Source organism: Asterias rubens, chromosome 20, assembly GCF_902459465.1.
Source record: "Asterias rubens chromosome 20, eAstRub1.3, whole genome shotgun sequence".
Taxonomy (NCBI): Eukaryota; Metazoa; Echinodermata; class Asteroidea; order Forcipulatida; family Asteriidae; genus Asterias; species Asterias rubens.
The window spans coordinates 12,128,365-12,135,480 of record NC_047081.1 but is presented as its reverse complement, the minus strand read 5'-3'; the positions used below and the strand labels follow the sequence as shown (position 1 = coordinate 12,135,480).

Here is a 7,116-nt window from a genome sequence, read left to right as displayed (position 1 = left end):
ACTTTAATAAAGCGGTATTTAAGGTTAAATTTATCGACAGTGAAACAATTATGAAAGTAAACAAGTATCACAAGTCTCTAACTTTACGTGAAAATCTGTAATTTTGTATGCCCTTTCAGTGCAAAATCTTGAACAAAACTTCAATCACTGCCAACAATAACTTTGAGAGGTACATTCCATAGAGGAATTTGTTTGTTAAAAAGTTTAATTTAACACAGTTTAGACGCAATATTATGGAAATTTAGTATACAGAACCATATTGGAATTACATGCTTATTGCACACGTTTTGGGGGTGCTAACAGATTTTGCACTGAAAGCGTATCAGATAAAGTTGAAACTTACACAGTTTAATAATGTAAGATTGGCCATGATGATGTCTTTCTTTCACAAGTGGACTTTGACTACTGACAGATAATTGTACTGTTTTATATATGGTTAAAGGGTGTGTACAACATTGGTAAGAATGAAAATATAAATGCTCACAGATTTGCACAAAACTTACATGGTACAAAGATGGTCATGGTAGAAAACTTCCATTGAAATAGTTTTGCTTGAAATGGCATAGTTTTTAGGAAATGAGTAAAAGAATAGTCTTTATAGTAGGGTCATATCTTTGGATTCCGTGACCATTTTTTTGCTACCTTTTTTTCTCGATGGATTTGACTTCAGGAACCATCTAAAAGGAAAATAAGCCCCTATGAACCTCTGAAATGTGATAGGAACTTTTGTTTTATTATGCAATATTCAAATGGCCTCCGACGGCATCTTGAAAAACATAAATTGTAATAGCTCTGGCCCCAGATGACCTAGACGGACAAATGAGATGTCCTTTTCCACTATTTCTGGCATGCCAAATACACTGGAATTGTAATTGTAAAGTTTTGGGACCATCTTGACCTCTAAATCCAAGATGGCCGCCATCTCCAACTTGAAAAACATAGCATGTAATAGCTTGGCACCATATGACCTAGACGGGAAAAAGAGATGTCCTTTTCCACTATTTCTGACATGCGAAATACACTGGAAAGGCGAATGTAAGGTTTGGGGACTATCGTGACCTCTAAATCCAAGATGGCCGCCATCGCCATCTTGAAAATTATACTAGCTATATGGAACCAGATAGGGAAAAAGAGGTGTATATTCCCACTATTTCTGCCATTACAAAATCCACTGGAATGGTAATTGTAGAGTTAGGGATCATTGTGGTCACAAAATCCAAGATGGCCGCCTCCGCCATCTTGAAAATTATGAAATGTGACAGCTCTGGCACCAGATAAACTGAGAGAACAATTAGGGTTTCATTTTTAACATATGAACAATCAATTATGGTTTTTGTTTTGTTTATAGGGACCATCCAACCTCTTTTAATTTAAATTGACTAAATGCAAGATGGATTTATCAGCTGTTTTTTAATTAAGTATGAGAAGCTAGGTGTAATTAATACTTGTTTTTTTTATGTATGTTTACTTTTTCTTTGATTGCTTGAAGTACCCCCTCTAGTTGCTAAATGTTTTACTGAGTTCTCATTATGTTTGTCTTTATCATTTTAATTCGGTAAGATTTAATAAGATTATTATCTAAAAATATCACTGGCCATCCTGAGTGATGAAAACCTATTCATGCCTCTATTATATTATTTGATATTTTAAGTCTATGTTTGTCTAGGTCATCTGGTGCCAGAGCTAATATGGAAGTTATGTTTCAAGATGGCGAAGGAGGCCATCTTGAATTTAGAGGTTAATATGGTCCCCAAACTTTACAATTTCTATTCCAGTGTATTAAGCATGTCAGAAATAGTGGAAAATTACATCTCTTTTGTCCATATAGGTCATATGGTGCCAAAGCTATTACATTGTATGTTTTTTCAAGATGGCGACGGCGGCCATCTTGGATTTAGAGGTCAAGATGGTCCCAAAACTTTACAATTACAATTCCAGTGTATTTGGCATGCCAGAAATAGTGGAAAAGGACATCTCATTTGTCCGTCTAGGTCATCTGGGGCCAGAGCTATTACAATTTATGTTTTCAAGATGGCATTGGCGGCCATTTTGAATATTGCGCAATAAAAAAAGTTCCTATCACATTTCAGAGGTTCATAGGAGCTTTTTTTTTTTTAAATGGTTCCTGATGTCAAATCCATCGAAAAAAAAAGGTAGCAAATAAATGGTCACGGAATCCAAAGAATATGAACTATGAATACCAGTCTGGTCGTCAATCTTAAGAACACCATATTGATAAAAAGCAATTGTCTTCACTAGTTCTGGGATGTACTGCAGGTGAAATACAAAAAACGAGGAAATGTAGCACGCGACTGCTGTTGTTACATCATCAACAACAGAAACTACCTCGCCTTCTGCAACTACTTTAAACTCTGTAGACACATGTGTCGATTTTTCATCCATTTCGATGTACACAGGATGTGTGGTGTCTTCATCCTTCAATAAATAAAAGTAAAAAGTAAATTACTCAATATTGCTGTAAGCAACCAGATGTCTTATTCATACTTCAAGTACTAAATGGACAAAACTTAATTTATGCTACAATACAGCACATCAGTGCTTTGAGAAGCAATTTTGCAACATTTTTTTCTACAATTTGAGACCACTGCATGACATTACATAACACTATTAGTTATTATACAAGCATGAGTGGAATACAGAAAAACACGACAGTGCTTCTGCGTCCCATGTCAACATGGGATGCAGATTTTTTTGGGGGTTCATATTCCCACGAGTTCGTGGGTGATCACCCCACCCCATTTAAAGGAATAAACCATAAATAGGCAAGTTTTCCACAAATTTGTGCTAATTTGGATCAGAATTAATTACTCTAATCAAAAGTCCTTAAAATAAGTAAAAAAATAACCATGAACTTTGACACAATACCTTGACTTTTGACCCAGATTAAAAAAAAACATCATTCCGGAAATTTCATGAAAAAAAACTCTGCTTGATAGAGCAGATTACCACGTACAAAAACCATTTAAATTTATTTGGGGTCATAAAATGAAGGTTCTGTGGTGGTTTTGCCAGAAAGGAGGTGGGGTGCATGCAAGTAGTATTCAGTTGACACACATTACCGCTTACACTAGAATTTAAAAAAAAAACTCGATCCGTGTTTTGTGTACAAAACATATGGACACGCGTTTAGGAATCAGACGTCTGGTTCCCAGACGCGTGTCCATATGTTTTTGTACGCAAAGCACGGATCGAGTGTTTTTTAATTCTAGGACAAACGTGTGTAGATAATTCTCCACGTTTGTCCTGGGAAAAAATAATATGCGCACGCTCGTCACGTGTCGTGACTTCGCGATGCGTTCGGCAGAGTTCGGGGACAATCAGCATGTAGTGTAGTGGTAAAACAGAGTATTTGGGGACTGAATAACAGTAAGAATTTATAACTTTTAACATTTTTTGAGATTGCGGAGCGAGTGGGTTCTCTGGTCGCCCCCTTGGACATTGAGATATCAAAGGACACATTAGAGCCTAATTTTTGCGACATTAAAATAAAAATAAAGAGAGATTTTTGATTCCAAAATTCATTGAACAACCATTGAACCATCATCGTTTAAAGCGTGAGAGATATAAACCTATGAGGTTACGGGAGACGATAGCCGGACGAAACCGAAATAGTTCTAGCTAGGAGTAGTAGCTACTCTAGTACACTAGAAGTGGCTAAATCTCCCTTGTGCAACTTACATAATAGTAATAATGATTGGGTACGAAATGTCCTGCTTCAGGTATTCATGCAGAAATTTAATTTTGCCATCAATAAATATAAAATGTGAAAAACTGTGACTGTGTCTGTGTAGGCAGTGAACTTACTTTGTCGAGTCCATGGTGAAAGTTGTATGGGATGTATGTAGGCCTGTGTACATGCACGTCAACCTGAAATACAAAACAAAGGTTTCTTAATTAAAATCCTTAAAGTGTTTGGGTACTTTTTGTACGACCCAAAACGCAGTGTCCAAAGGTTTACATTTAAAATTAAACTTACACAGTTTTAAGATAATGGTGGTAGAAAGCTTCCCTTAAAATACTTGCTGTGGTGCTGTAGTTTTTGAGAAATGAGGAAAACAATGTCACAAAAATAACTTTCGCCTCAGGATACAAACATTATTTTAGCATGTACAGCGTATGTACCAGTAGCAGTACTGGTATTTACTATTTAATACGCGACTCTCCTGAAAACATCGCTTTGCCCTTTGTGATTTTCACCTTTTTCTCAAAAACTTGGCGACTATAAATCATGCTAATAAAATTGTTTTTTGTTTAGTTTGTTGTGACTCACAGCTAATTTCTGAATTGCTCATAACTTGCCGTCACTGCACTGGTGACTGGCTCAACAGAAACCGGTTGCTCGTGTATGGTGGTGTATTTACTTAAAAGTAGTGATAGCAATAGCAATTTTATACTACGTACAGCAGTACAACATACATGTACTCCGCAGTACGTTAGTTCATAAAACTTTTTTGAGTTGATATTGAAATTTGAAAAGGGAAACTAAAAATGTTGCTTATGTAAGTTAACGTTTGTTCATTCTCAGCCAGGCAAGTCCTCTATTATGGAACGCCAAATATGGAACGCCAAAGAGGCATTTAATCATCGGTGATGGTCTTTTGCAACCGGTGATCAAATTTGTCATCGGTGGTGGTCCTATGCGATCGGTGATCAACTTTAGCGAGCGGGTGATAATACACGATCGGTGGTCCATTTTAGCGATCGGTCATGCATATTCATGATCGGTGATGGTATATAGCGATCGGTCATGCATATTCACGACCGTTGATGGCTTTTTGCAATCGGTCAACTTCAGGGATTGGTGGTTGCTTTTTGCAATCGGTCAACTTTAGGGATCGGTGATGGCTTTTTGCAATCGGTCAACTTAAGGGATCGGAAGTGGCTTTTTGCAATCAGTCAACTTTAGGGATCGGTGGTGGCTTTTTGCAATCGGTCAACTTTTGCAACCGGTGATGGGATTTTGGGATATCCGAATTTTGCGTCCGGTCGGTGCAGGCCTACTTCAAAACCTATGATTGTGTAGATTGTGGATATTAATTGTTGTTATTTTCTAGTTCACACCACCATGGAGGAATATTACACTCACCAGCGGGTTGACTGACTTGCCAAACATTTTTAGAAGAGTACCATTTATAACTATGTAAGGGGGAACGCAACAAACATCAAATTAATCAGCTCTTTCTAAAAAGCTAATAATAACAACAACAAATGGGTAGGAGAGGGTGTGGAAGGGTTATCTATGTCCCACAATTGGTTGTCGTCTTCCGGAAATGGTGTATGCCGGAGAAATACAAATATTATATTCAATGAAGGGAAATGTTTTGAACAAGAGTCTCTACCGATAGTTTTGTGTGTAAGGGAAAATCTGAAATCATACAAGTAGCCCTGTGTAAACAGACCCGGAGGTGAGAACATTATGACCACACAAAAACCGTTTTGATGGAAAACACATATTATGTGCATCATGAATGTGATGGACACACACAGACGGGACGCACTCAACACGTTTTATAAAAGGCTAGGTAAAGTATTATACAAATATTTCCTTGTAATAAACGGAGAGGCACGTATTAATTGAATCCAAAGCGAAAAACGTACTATATAAAGTTCTTAATTTAGGGGGGGGGGTGGTGTGTAAAGTATAAAGATAAAAGAGTTAATCTTATATAAAATTGAAGCTTGAAAATAAGCTTTACTCTAAACGTAATTTTGTTTTTAAATTATTAATCAACTAACCTTGTGATCTCATTTGCATATTTAATTAGTAAATCTTAGTAGAGCGCCATATCTCAAAAAGTATACTTCCGGGTCAACCGGAAGTTGGCCCATTTTTTGTTTCAGTTATACTACACAATCAATCTTCATTTTTTGTTTCAGTTATAGACTCCTTTTAATTTTTTACTTTGGGAAACCGTGACCCCATGTTGACCTCTATTTTCGGGTCAACCTGAATTGGGACCAGATCTCAGACCTATACAGCCTATTTCAAACTTGTTCCAGTTTCCGCGACCCCATGTTGACTTCTTTATCCGGGTCAACCGGAAGTGGGACCATATCTCAAGAACTATACAACCGATTTTCAAACTTTTTTTCAGTTGCAAACTCCTTTGTGTTAAATATTAACTTTGAAAAATGTGTCCCCTTGTTGACCTCTACTTCAGGGTCAACCGAAAGTGGGACCATACCTCAAGAACTACACCACTAATTTTTAAACCATTTTTACTTAGAGACTCTTTGAGCATTAAGGATTAACCTTAACAAAATTTGGCCCCCATATTGACCTAGCTCTATTTCCAGGTCAACCAGAAGTGGGACAATATCCCAAGAACTTCACAACCTATGTTCAAACCTTTTTTCATTTATAGCCTAACAACAATACTGTATCGGGCCAATGGTGGCATGTACCGGCGTCGAGTTCGATAAGGTGTCGTTACTTATGATGATGATATTGAGCCAGAATTGGGCCAGTGCTGGCCTTCTTCCGGTCAAGCGTCATGCTCTTGCTAGTAAAGTGCCCACACTGGCCAATGTAGGTTTTATAGCGGCAAACTATTTTAGTTAGGACGGAGGTTTGCCTGTCCTTGGCCATTATTGGTTTTGTGCGGCACACCGTTTCGGCAAAATGATGACCTTTAATGGGCCATTGCTGGGTTTTGTAGCGGTGCACCATTTTGGGAAAGTGGTAGAAAACCTGCAATGGTCCAATACTGGTTTTGTGGCACACCATTTGAGAAAACAGGCAGAAAACCTCTCATTGAGACCAATACTGGTTTTGTAGCTGCACACCATTTTTGTCAAATGGTATCATATAGAATACCTTTTCGGGGCCAATCATGCCAATACTGCTTTGGCAAAACGTTAAAGAAATATGTTCTAAAACTACTGGTTTGTTGGCGGCACAACCATTTTATTACTTATTGTTTTTATATAGCATTTTTTAGTTTGATTTATTCATTGCTGCTGTTTTTTTCATTTTTTATGTTTTGTGTTTATCATGGACAACTACACTTTATTGTAATGAACTTTTTTATTGCAAAGTAATTTCATTTAAATTTAATATATTGATATACTTTTTGCATTTTTATTTTATTTATA

General features: G+C 37.0%; 1 long non-coding RNA gene across 1 annotated transcript; it reads right to left on the bottom strand.

Moving 5' to 3' along the window:
• Positions 1-2,136: 2,136 nt before the first annotated feature.
• LOC117304029 lies at positions 2,137-4,629 on the bottom strand. Its single transcript, XR_004520553.1, has 3 exons — positions 4,292-4,629; positions 3,826-3,888; positions 2,137-2,436 (listed from the first exon to the last, which is right to left on the bottom strand). It is a non-coding gene; the product is annotated as an uncharacterized LOC117304029 (long non-coding RNA).
• Positions 4,630-7,116: the final 2,487 nt, after the last annotated feature.